Below are 12,693 nucleotides of genomic sequence, written 5' to 3' on the forward strand. Positions count from 1 at the left end.
AGTCATATATGAACAATGAGCTGAAAAATGGATAAAGGGTGTAAAAACAAGCAGGTGGTCCGACTGCTATATTTACTACTATAGACAAATTATCCATCTGGTTATCGTTGCCATAATCAGTAAGATGAAATGTCTAATGTCTTAAAATGACCAAATGAAAAAATAAAGTAAGAAATCTAAGGTTCTTCATGTGTCTGTATGTGTCCATGAGAGTCTAACGCTCTGTGCACTGTTAGGATGTATTTTCTGCTATTTTCAGCGCTGTATGCCAGATTTAAAGTGATTTTGTAGGGGACCGCCACAAGATGTGGCAAAAAGTGACTTAAATCCTGACGCTAAGCTAGAGCCCAAGTCCTGGCTTCCTAGACTTAAAGTTGACATGCTAATGAATGGCCATCATCCAAACTCCTGGTTCTGACACAACTATATTTGCTTTTAATCTTCTTATTGGGCCCGAAAAACTGGCCCTTTCAAAGGCCGATGGGAAGAATTTAAATTACACACAAATGAGGCCTAATTCAGATTTCTCAGTATGCTTGTCCCTCAGTGACCACATCCAATTTCCGCCGTAATTTTATCAGCCTGGGCGAAGCGAACGGTGGTTGTGAAAGAACTAATATCTGCAAGAGCAGGCGTTCAGCCAGGCCAAGGAGTGAGGAGAGGAGTATAATGTATTCCTTACACTGCTAGAGATACAGACTAAACCATCACGCACTAATCCAACATTCCTAGGTCAGACAAATTATTCTAATTACAAATAAGGGAATTAAAAAAAAAGAAAAGCAGAGAGGAGCAGAGGTCAGAAACAAAATCAAATTGCAATTAAAATAGAATATAGTTTGAAAAGTAAAGCCGCCTAAGGCTGTTCTTGCACTGGTTTTCAGTAATGATCGGCTTGGCAGGCTCTCCGTGGCCAATTAGAGCGAGACAACAGCACAATACATGGCGCCTCCCGCCTTTATCTGTACATATGGATTTGAACCACACTGAGGCTGGGCCAACGCATGATTTCGCAACAAATCTACAAGAAACTCTGTGTTCTAACACTGATCCATTTTTCATGAAGCACTTGGTCTGGCGCGGTGACTTTGTAAGGCTATGAATTCTGAATTAAATAACTCTGAGGCTCCTCCATCAGGCCGGGTTCTCACTGAAAAGGCATCGCAGCAAAGATGAGGTGAATTAAAGGTTGAATTATTAGCCACGTGTAACCTCATAACTCCAGCCAGGCCCGGCTCATCCAGAGAAACAACAGAAGATATTCTTCCACCCTGCAGACGTGCTTACCCGAGATTATTATCCAGTAGCTGCTCGCTGAGGGCCTGTAATTGCTATCAGATAAATGCCCTATCGGATCCAAAGAGCAAACTTGAAGCCATCAATAAAAAGAAAGTATGAGTTCTTCTTGACCTTTTTCTCCTCTGATTAATTCACCCTGAGGGAGGGCATTTCACACACTGTAAGACTTCACTCCTCACAGTCAAACAATGGGAGTCTAAATACCCCGTTTGTGCAGCATGTGGCCAAATAATAAATGGCCCTTTCATCACGAAATAAAGGGTGTGGGAAAGGAAGTAGCAGGAACCAAAAAACACACAACCTTGATATTAGAGTTAGATACTGAGACTGACGCTGGAACTGAAAGGAAGCTTAAGAAATTAAAAATAAAACACCAAAACAACCATGATAAGTCTACACAATACTGGAAAAAAAATTACATTGTGATATTTTATTTTTTATTGTCTGCAACAATAAAGAAATACAGGAATTTTACACAGGCAACGAGGCATGCAAACCAATCAATTGGCTATGGCCCCTAGCTGGCCTAATTTACTTTGGATAAATAATGCCTACGTTTATTGTACACATGGTGTAATTTAGAAGCAAGTAGGCTAGCAACAAAATATATGGACAGTGTTTAATGTTTAAATGATAAGTATATTCAATATTTTAGTTACTACTAGATTTTGCCAGAGGTCATTGATCCAAAATATCACAATAATAATTAATTGTGCAGTCTGGGAATCATCGATTGGAGTAAAATAAATGGTATTTGGTAGATATTATCAATAATCTGGTAGATATTATCATGCAAGATATGAACACGATATATTGTGCAGCCGTATGCCATAATATTAAGATTAATAGCAGATCTAATATAAATAACACTAGGTATGCAACTGTTCTCAGTCTCTGTCTCGAACTGTTCGGTCCGGCCTGTCCGGTTCGATACACCCGAATGGACCGCGGTATTTCGGTGCGCGCACTAACAGAGCGAACAAATGCTTTGGTACTAAATGGCGAGGGGGAGGGGCTGCTGAGCGCGTGCTGTTGGGGGGTGGCGGTTGGTGGTTGCAGTAAGTGCTCCTCATTCTCCACTCCATGCCTCACTGTTCCAATACTTTTAGAGGGGACTGAACGTTAGTTTTTTTTGCATATTGCTGGAGTAACACATCGTACCGTTCAGGGAAGACTCTACACACTGATTGCATTCAGCCACAAGATCATTAGTGAGGTCAGGAGACAACTGATGTTGGATGATTAGTTCAATGCTTTCACTCAACCCACAGCTTATTTACAACAAAGAATGCACATAGTTGTGCTGGTGGCCTTCAGACCCATCTAGCCAACATGACTAGTATGATGACCATCAACATTTTATTTAGGTAGTACTAATAAGCACTTTAACACTGTAGAGGTAAATCAATACTTTTTAGATGAGAGGTGTTGCAGAGGTGCCAAGTAAGGAAGTCCAAACACATTGTTACCCTACATCAGAAGAAATATTGGTTATCTTTACTTTATTGGAGTAATAATTTTTCAAACAACTTTTTACTTCTAACTCTACACTTTAAAAATATCCTTGATACTCCTATTTCATTTCAGCTTTTTTTCATTCCAGCTTCTCTTTGTTCAAAAATAACCCTTTTCAGATAAATCTCTCCATCCAGATAGAGTGAATCTGAGTGTGGTTGATTTAGAAGTACAAAATATATACCCTTCAAACACCCTATTGGTTTTTATGTGATCCAGCACAGCTGCACACGTCACACCATTTTCAACCCAATTTACACGGCCAATTTACCCAACTGACTCATTAGGATTCCCCCTATCACTAGTGATGCCCTCTGATGCTTCCTCTGATACATGTGAAGTCAACCACCGCGTCTTTTCGAGCTGCTGCTGATACAGCATTGTTGAGTAGCATCACAGCGCGCTCGGAGGAAAGTGCAGCGGCTCGGTTCTGATACATCAGCTCACAGACGCCCTGTGTTGTGGACATCATCCTAGGAGTGATGTGGAGAGAGAGTGCCATCTACCCACCCGGAGGGAGCAGGGCCAATTTTGCTCCCTCTGAGCACCGGCAGCTTGATGTTCATTTTATATTTTAAATAGTTTTGAAATCAGTACTTTTACACTTTTATTTGAGTAAAAAGCTTGAGTTGATACTTTAACTTATACAGAATTATTTTAAACTCTAGTATTTACACTTCTACCTGAGTAATGAAAGGGAATACCTTTGACACCTTTAAATGGTTGTCTTTTTTTTTTTTTTTAATTGTACATTGACCACTTTATTTGAACAGAATTAGGTAAAAAGTCTAAAGTTTGGTATGGGATCTGAAAAGCAAGACAATCAATTTGTGAATGATGGCTAGACATCTGGCTAGACATCTGGGTTAGCATGTCTACATATCTGGTAGTTTTAGTAATGGGTTCTCCATATGCAGTGTTCAGTATCTATGAAAAGTTGTCCAAAATAGGAGAACTGGTCAACTGGAGACAGATAAGGTCATATACGCTCAAGTCTCATGGATTGACTTGACTTAAAGGACCTGCTGCAAACTTTGGTAGCTTGGTGTCAGATGTCACAGGACATCTTGTGGAGTCTATGACTTAATTGGTCAGAGCTTCAGAGTTTTGATGAGGCAAAGAGAACCTAGGCAGTATTAGGCATATGTATAGTTTATTGGTGTGTGGTCTAAAATGAAAAAGATTCCTCTAGTTTCAGAATAAGAATGAACACTACTAATTTTATAACTTATTTTGCAGTAAAGAAGGTGTGTCTGTATTCCCTACTCCTGATAGAAAGATAATTGTGCGGTGTTTTCTTTCTCATCCCGCCCATTGGAAGATCTCTTGGGCTGCGTTCAGAAACTTTTGCCCTCCTCTCCTACCCCGGAGGAAGGTGGAGGAATCTAGGAGAGCAGAAGAGGAGGAGGAATTGAGGAAAGGAGCTGTAATTGGGGAACTGGGACAGCTGATCCCTTTTAGATAGGATGTTGACTACCGATGAACTGAGCCAAACACAACGCTCACTTTCAGCACATGCCGGATACTGCCCAGCCAATCACAGCTTCTGGATAGAGCTCCACATATAAAAAATAAAAACAAGAAATCAATCACAAATCAACACAATTCCAAATTCTAGAGATCATAACTTTTACAAGCATATCAAGCTTCAAAGTACAGCCTGATTAGCCATTGATGAAGGTTGCATATGTAAATATTACATTATTTTAATAGTGAAATATGATTTCATTGAGTGAAATCAAACAAATAACAAATATTAATAAATAATAAATAAATAAAATAATAATAAATATTATATTTTGCATACATGTTCAAGTGAAAAAAATATTAGTTTAAACAGCTTCAATGGAACATTACTCTCACACAGCTAAATATTCAGATATTCCAATAAAATCATGCTTACTCTCAGGCATTTTTGGCCACATTTCTTCAGCCAGTGAAGCTGGCAGCCCTGTCTGACCTCAGCCTTATGAGAGTTTCAGTTCCCTTATAAGGAAGTTATTTTAACACTACACTGTAAACCCATACTTTGTTTGAACTCAAATGATTTAAGTCTGTTTTACATAAAATTGGATATTTCTCAACTATTTTGAGTTAGCTGAACATGTGTGGGCACATATACACTTAAACTGAGATCTTTGAGTTATAATAACTTATAATAACTGAGTTTAGTCTTTTTCATTGGCTTCTGTCACAATCTATTTGCATACTGGGTGTGTCCAACAGTTTATGACACTCACCATGAGTGTGTAGTGATTCCCCCTGGGCTACCTTACAAATAAATCAAGTTCCCCTTTAGTTGTAATAACTAAATATTTTAATTTATGCTAACTCAAGTTTTCATTCCCCATGGCTTAAAAAAATTTTGCAAACTGGTTGCCTTTAAAAAGTTAAGCAAACGCAACTTATTTGGTCTTACAGTATAACAAAAATAAAAAAGTTAAATCAAGTTCCCTTTTAGTTGTAATAACTTGATGTTCTAAGTTATACTAACTAAATTTTCATTACCTATTAATTAACTTTTTTAAGGCAACCGGTTTCCTCAAATTTTTTAAGTAAACTAAACTTATCTGGGTTTACAGTGTATAGTGAGTGGAACCATATGTCATATATCATCTCTTAAAGAGTTAATTTAACACTGTCGATTTTGCTGTGAAGTATTTTGGATGAACTGTGTTAGATCTGCCTGCATCCACATTTCAGACTAATGTTGAGCTAACTTTAACCTGAACAGAGACACTTTTTATTATAAATTCAGAGTGTTTTCAGGACCGGAGAGAGCACTAAGTGCTTATCCAAAAGCTATGGGGAGCTGAAAAAGCCAAGTTTACATTTTACAAGCGCCTCAGTAAGTGCATCGCTCTGCGAAACAGCGAATAGGCATGTCACCGAGCCCCGCGCTCCTCATTTCTGAACATACTGTATACGCTGACCCCGACGTCCTGATCCCGAAAGGCGTCCCGTCAGCCATTATCTCAGACTGCATTATCTCATCCGGGTGGCACTCCTGCAGAAATCCCAGCATCCATTTGCACCATCTAAATGAACTGTCAGTCCCTTGTCATATTTAAGTTAAACTGATCCTCATCCATTAATCTGCTTAGCCCCATATCCCAAAGGACGGACAGATAAAGGAAACCTTTTGGGAAACGAGTCACATTTATAATGACTTCTGGATTCCAGAACATTCCATACAGGCTGTTTGACTAGCGTTTAATGTCAACAAAAGGGGATGAGGTCCTGACTGGCACATAATAATTCCTCAAAATGATATGCATGTGTTCATGGAAGGGGCTAAAGATGTAGTGCACGAATTGAGCATAATGAGCCCGAATGTAGATGGGATATGTAGTGTGGTATATGGGACTGGTTGTAGAAAAAACCTGCATACTGTAGATCAGCAGAGCATAAAGCAGAGGTCCTTTTATACTGTGCAACCCATTTTTTAAATATTTAAAATATTTCAAGACCCACTTCTAACCAAGCTCACCTATGTATATTAATCAGTGCAGCTGCAGTCGTAGAGGACATTTTTATTGCTCAATTGTTGATCTATTTCGCATTTGTGATTCCCACTTAGGATTCATTTAAAGATCAACTTTGTCACAGATGTTTCTCCTAAAATTGCTCAGGAAAAACAACAGACATGAGATACTTATAAGGTTAAAGGAGTCAAAACTGAGAACAAAATGCATCATGTGCAGTCCCAGTCAAAAATCTGGACACTCCTCTTCTCATTTAGTGTTTAGTGTTTTTTTTTTGTTTGTTTTATGATTTTTTTTACATTGTAAATTTAACATTAAAGACTATATTAAAGCTATACAGGAACACATGCAGAATAATTTAGTAAAAAAAAAAAGTAAAACAAACCAGAATATGTTTTATTCTTTAGATTTCTCTAAGTAGCACATTTATCTTTCTTTAAGGACAGATCTGCACACTTGGTATTTTAATCTCAGTGTCTTCATGAGGTAGAGTCACCTGGAATAGATTTCTCAGCGTCTTGAAGGAGTTTTTGGAGGTGCTGAAAACACGGCGAAGCTCCAGCTCATCCCAAACCACCATATCATGTTTTCATGTCTTTAATATTAATCTACAATGTAGAAAATAAATTAAATGAAGAAATAAATAAAGAAAAAACATTGAATGAGAAAGTGTATCCAACTGTTTGTCTGGCACTGTATAGGACTTCCTTATTGATGAGTTTATTGAATCTATCTTGTCCTCCATATGCTAAAGGTTTCCAGTGCCAGAGCAGGTAAATCAGCCCCATAGCATTACTTACCTACTGACATGCTTCACTGTACACAGGGTGTGTATGCCTTGTTCCTCCAGATTGCATTACATAAGTTTTGGGATTCTATTCTGCAGAGCAGTGAAAAAGGTGGAGCTTTTTGGGTCCATGGATCAACAGTGTATCTGGAGAAGGGGAAATAAAGCATGCGCTTTATGGCGTGAAAACCCTGACTACAGGGTGTGTGAATGAATATGTGCGCTCATATGTTAAAATGACTAAAATGACACCCATTCCTACTGAAAATTTACCAAGCTCTGTTTGGCTAATCGTAGCTAACAGTCAGTACTTACCTGTTGTAGAGAAAATTAGCCAGATCGGCATCTGTCTTGTAGTCCTTCTGGGCTCTTAGCTGTCGCCTCTTTTAAATGCACTGACAAAATTTACTTATATGACATGGTCTCTTATCATGAAGCTTTTTAAAAGGCTGCCAGGTCTGAATTTTGGGTGTCTGCCATTGTGTTCCATACATGGCAAACTGAGGCATGGAAATAGGCTTAGGAAATGCGCAGTGGGTGTTTTTTTATAATATGTTTTATAATAAAAAAAACAGTGGTCCTGCGGTCTAAATCTCTGCCACTAGGATCAGGAGACTGCTGATTCGAATCCTGGTCATGTAGCTTTCTACAGTTGCTGGAGCCATGAGAGAGCACAATTGGCCTGGCTCTCTCTGAGTGGGTAGATGGCACGTTTTCCCCTCATCACTCCTAGGGTGATGTTGATCAGCACAATTCGTCTGTGAGCTGATGTATCGGAACCGAGTCGCTGCGCTTTGCTCCAAATGCGCTGTGATGCTACTAGGTAATGCTGCATCAGCAACAGTTCAAAAAGAGGTTGGTGGCTTACTTCACATGTGTCAGAGAAGGCATTATTGGTTGTTAAATTCTTTGAAAGTGACACCAGTAAATCCAATATTCTTGACGTTTAGTTATTTAACAATATTTTATCCTCTTCATTTAAACAGAATCCATGTAGTATCTTAGAGAATTGTCTTGTGATATATCGAGTATTGCAGAGTCACAGTATCATGCTACCGTCACTATCATCAGATGCCCTGCAAATATTTAAGATTCACTGGGATAGATTATTGCAGAACACCATTAAGAACCTCTACAACTCCATGCCGAGACGTCTGGGTGAGTTGTCTGCATCACGGTTAATTTTTTAATCATTTATTGTTCCTGATAACTTTCATTTACTATTTTTTTCTTTCAAATGTCATACATTTCTTTGATAATTTGTGTAAATTGGCCAGTGGTGCCTAAAATCTTTACATACAGCTACACGTAGGCACAACCTGAGAGATATTTCATTTCCAGTTCTTGAACACCACAACTATTTGAGGTTTGCCTAAAGAATCTTCTTTTCTTTTGATCCGCCGTGATTATTGAAGTCATTTATCAATTTCCCTGCTTTCATTTTTATGGCCGCCGCATGTCAGAATGCCTTTTCTTTGCGAGTTTTTATCCGTTCCAGTCTGATTGATGCCCGCGCGGAGATGGCGCCCTGAAAAATGCCTCCATCAGAAGTGTAGCCGTACGTCAACGTTCGGTTTCGCTCTGCCTCCTGTTGATGTTTTGCTTGCTTAGGCAGTCTCTGTGTCTGTCTCACACGCATGCAGCTGTCACCCAGGAGTAGCCGCCGTGCAATGATGGCTTTGTAAATCATATTCCTGCATATGCACGCAGACAGCAGCCTCTGCTTTCCCCTAACACTCCTCTAACTTTTGCGCTTCCCTCCCCTCCGTCTTCCTCTCTTTCATCTGCTCGCTTTTCTCGCTCCCCTGCTTTAAATTCCGGGGGTTCGGCGTCGGAGCCGAGACTGCCGCATTGTCGGAGCAGCCGAGGAGCTGCTGCTGTAATTGGCGTAGGTCACATTATAGCGGTTATTGTTTGATATCATCTTTGTCTTTGCTTTTCAAAAAGCCCCGCTTTAACTTTGATGTGCGCAGACGCGTTGCCTACATCACAGCAGACGCACATTTAGCGATAAGGGCATTTGTTTGACGACGTTTAGTCTTTGAACTGGAGCCTGATTGATTTGACAGCGTTTTGACGATGACAATACTGATTTTAATAAGCTAAAATTAATAGTGTGGTAAAAAATTAAACAGGCCCCAATAGTTCAGTTAGATAAGACTTCCAGTGATTGACACTTCTCCTACAGTTATCACATACCTGATGAGATGTACATTTATCTGCTCAGTAGTTGCTAAGTGGTTGTTGAGTAATTACTTCGGTGTTACTATGGTGTTACTATGTAATGATAGGTGGTTTCTGTGCTGTGCTGATTAGTGGTTACTATGGTTTTAATAGGTGGTTGCTAGGCAGTTGCTATTGCATCCCAGGTGGTTGCAAGTAATTCGTATATGGCTGATATACAGTTGTAAGATGGTTATTGTTGTATTTCAGGTGGTTGTATGGTGTTGTCTAGTGGTTGTTAAGGTATTGTTGCTTGTGGATTTGAGTGGTTGCTCAGTGGTTGCTATTAAGTCTCTGGGTGGTTGTTGCCCTGTTTCCTTGTTTAATACTGAATAATTGATATATGGATCCTATACTGATGGTTATTGTGATATTCAAGGTGTTATATGGTTTTGCTTAGTGGTTGTTATGGTGTTCCTGGGTGGTTCTAAAGTGATTACTATGGTGTCATCAGGTGGTTGTTATGATGTTAGTTGAAGATTATTGCATTGCTGTTTCTCAATTGATGCAAGTATATAGATTCTTTGTGGTTATTAGGATTTTTGTAGGTGGTTGCTATGTGGTTTCTATTGTATTGTTAGTTGCCATGAGGTATCCTAGTTGTTGCTACGATATCTAGATGGTTGCTATGGCATCTGAGGTGTTTTATAGGGTTGCTGGGGTATCCTGTGTGGTTGCTTTGAGGTCTGTTGGTGGTGATTGCTCTGTTTTCCTGGATGGAAATATGGGTTCTATACTGATGGTTATTTTGGTAATTAAGGTAGTTGTCTTGGTCTTGCTTGGTGGTTGTTATGATGTTCCTAGGTAGTTGTAATGATGTTGGTAGAAAATTACTAGGGTATTTCAGGTGGATGTTGTGCTGAAGCTAGATGGATTCTAGTATATTGTTTTTTTTTTTATATTCTTGTGGTTGATAGGGTTTTAGTAGGTGGTTACTATGGTGTTGAAATGTCAATTCCCAGGAAGTATGTAAGTGGTTGCTATGATATCTGGATGGTTGCTATGGCATCTTGGGTGGTTCCTATTGTTGCTGGGGTATCCTGTTTGTGTTGAGTGTTCTTGATGTTTTTAATATGACATAAAACGTTGAAATACTGTAATTTTTGTGAAAACTGCGATACGTCAGAATTCAAAAATTACGTTTGACAGCATTTTACTGCATTAATATCTGCAGTACATCTGAAAGACATCAAAATGGTCTGATCTAATATTTTGCGTGATCCCTACATTGAGTTTTCGTCTTCAAGGGCACATTTAACAAGTAAATAAAAAAATAAATAAAATACAGCGGTCCTCTTAAAGCAATGTCTGGATATATCTGCTGAGGACAGCAGGAATATAGACCCAGATTATGCGTACAACACCACCTCCGATGTAGTAGGATTAGGTGAATTCTTAATTTACGCAGCTGGGATCTCCATGTCTTACTTTAGATTAGGTTGGAGCCCCTCATCTCGGTGTCAGGTTTAATCTAATGCGGCGGATTAAAAGCTGCTCATGTCGGGGGGACCGTGTCACGCCTCTCCGGCCTTCTGTTTGCGCTACGACTATTTCATTTTTGCACCGCCCCTCTTCCCCAGCCCCCCGTGTATCCATAAGCAAACAGAGGGGTTGGAATTCAATCTAGCAGTTCAAACACTACAACGCTTAAAGACTGATTTCAATGGAGCCTGTTTACACAGAGCCCACTGACAGGAAAGTGAAGAAGGGGTTTGATATCAGGCTGAGCTCCGTATTTGCCAGCACTGCTATCTTTTCTCATATCTGCATATTCCGCCGTTGCGGTATACAGCATGACCTTGTACGCAGTCCATATTAAGTTGGTTCAGTGGAGTGTTTAAAAGTACTTTATGACATATTGCAGTTTTTTACATTTCATATACACAACTTTGAGACACGAGATTTGATCCTTATGCCACATTATATTCTAATTTACCCAGAGAAGCAGATGGTGTTCCTGTGCCACTGATGATAAAACATATGCTATTTGATCATTACTGTCATAATTAGTGAATTTCATTTTAATGCCACGCTAATGGATTTGTGTATTTGGTTGCTGTGAATAAATATACACAGCAAGGAGTCTGTTTTCACAGACAACAGGCCAATTTAATGTATACTGTAGTTCCAGTAAAGTAGAGCTATTTAAAACACACTTAGGAACAGGGCCTAGTTTTGTACTTCACTTCAGTATTCTGTGTGTTGTTGGTTTGAATCCCAGTCATGCTGCTTGCTTGCCATCAACTGCTGAAGACCTGAGAGAGCACAAATGGCCTTGCTATCTCTGAGTAGGTAGATGGCGCTCTTTCCCCTGATCACTCGTAGGGTGATGTGGATCAGCACCCGGCGTCTGTGAGCTGATGTATGGGAACCAAGTTGCTGCGCTTTCCTCCGATTGCGCTTTGATGCTGCTCAGCAATCCTACATCAGCAGCAGTTCAAAAAGAGGTGGTGGCTGACTTTACATGTATCGGAGGAGGCATGTTCTAGTCTTCACCCTCCTGACTAGCAGCTAAATAGGTGGGTGGGACAATCAGCCTAGCTAAATTTGAAATAAATCTTTAAGGAAAGAACATTTTAGTCTATGACTAGGCTTCAACCCTGTCTGGGAAACCCATTAAGATCCATTAAGGAACCATTTGTAATAATTTAAAGCTGTGGTATATTTGATTATGGTTAAATATGATCTGCACTGTTAGCTTTTTAGTGTGGATAGTGGCTCTGCTGTGTAGCTGTGGTAATAGCACTCTATTGGCTGAAAGATGCACTCTCAAGAGGGGATTCTGGTTAGTGGTGTTAAAAGACTAGATTCTCTTTTTTACCTTTTTTACATTAGACAAACACATTCATTTGACTAATTCTACAAATAAATGACACTGTTTATGAGTGTCTGTAGCTGTGCCCCAGCCCCGCAGTTCCACCTATGGGTTGAACAAGGAACTTCAACTTACTATGTCTGATAAGTATTTGATTAATACTAACATATATTTCAGGTAGTGTTGTTTAAGGTCCCATTTTCCTTTATGACTTCTCACCTATTTTCTATTTTTATTTATGTTTAATCCAATTGGGGACTCTTATTTTGAATAAAACGCCCCGCTTGTTAGGAGGAAGAGGGGGAGGGTGGCAGAAATTTTCATTGGCTGTGTCCAGAAATTTTGCTACTCCTCCTATCCACATGAGCAGTAATTGGGTAAATGCGACAGCTGATCTCTTTTAGACATGATGTCGACCACTGATGAAATGAGCCAATCACAGCCAATCACCTAACACTGCCCAGCCAATCACAGCTGCTGCAAACAGTGGGCACAGACACTTTTGTCAAACTCATTGTCGATGTTTAAACTCCTGCTTATTGCAGAGAACACTACACTCACATTTGTAT

The sequence above is a fragment of the Astyanax mexicanus genome, chromosome 24 (genome assembly GCF_023375975.1).
Source record: "Astyanax mexicanus isolate ESR-SI-001 chromosome 24, AstMex3_surface, whole genome shotgun sequence".
NCBI classification, from domain to species: Eukaryota; Metazoa; Chordata; class Actinopteri; order Characiformes; family Acestrorhamphidae; genus Astyanax; species Astyanax mexicanus.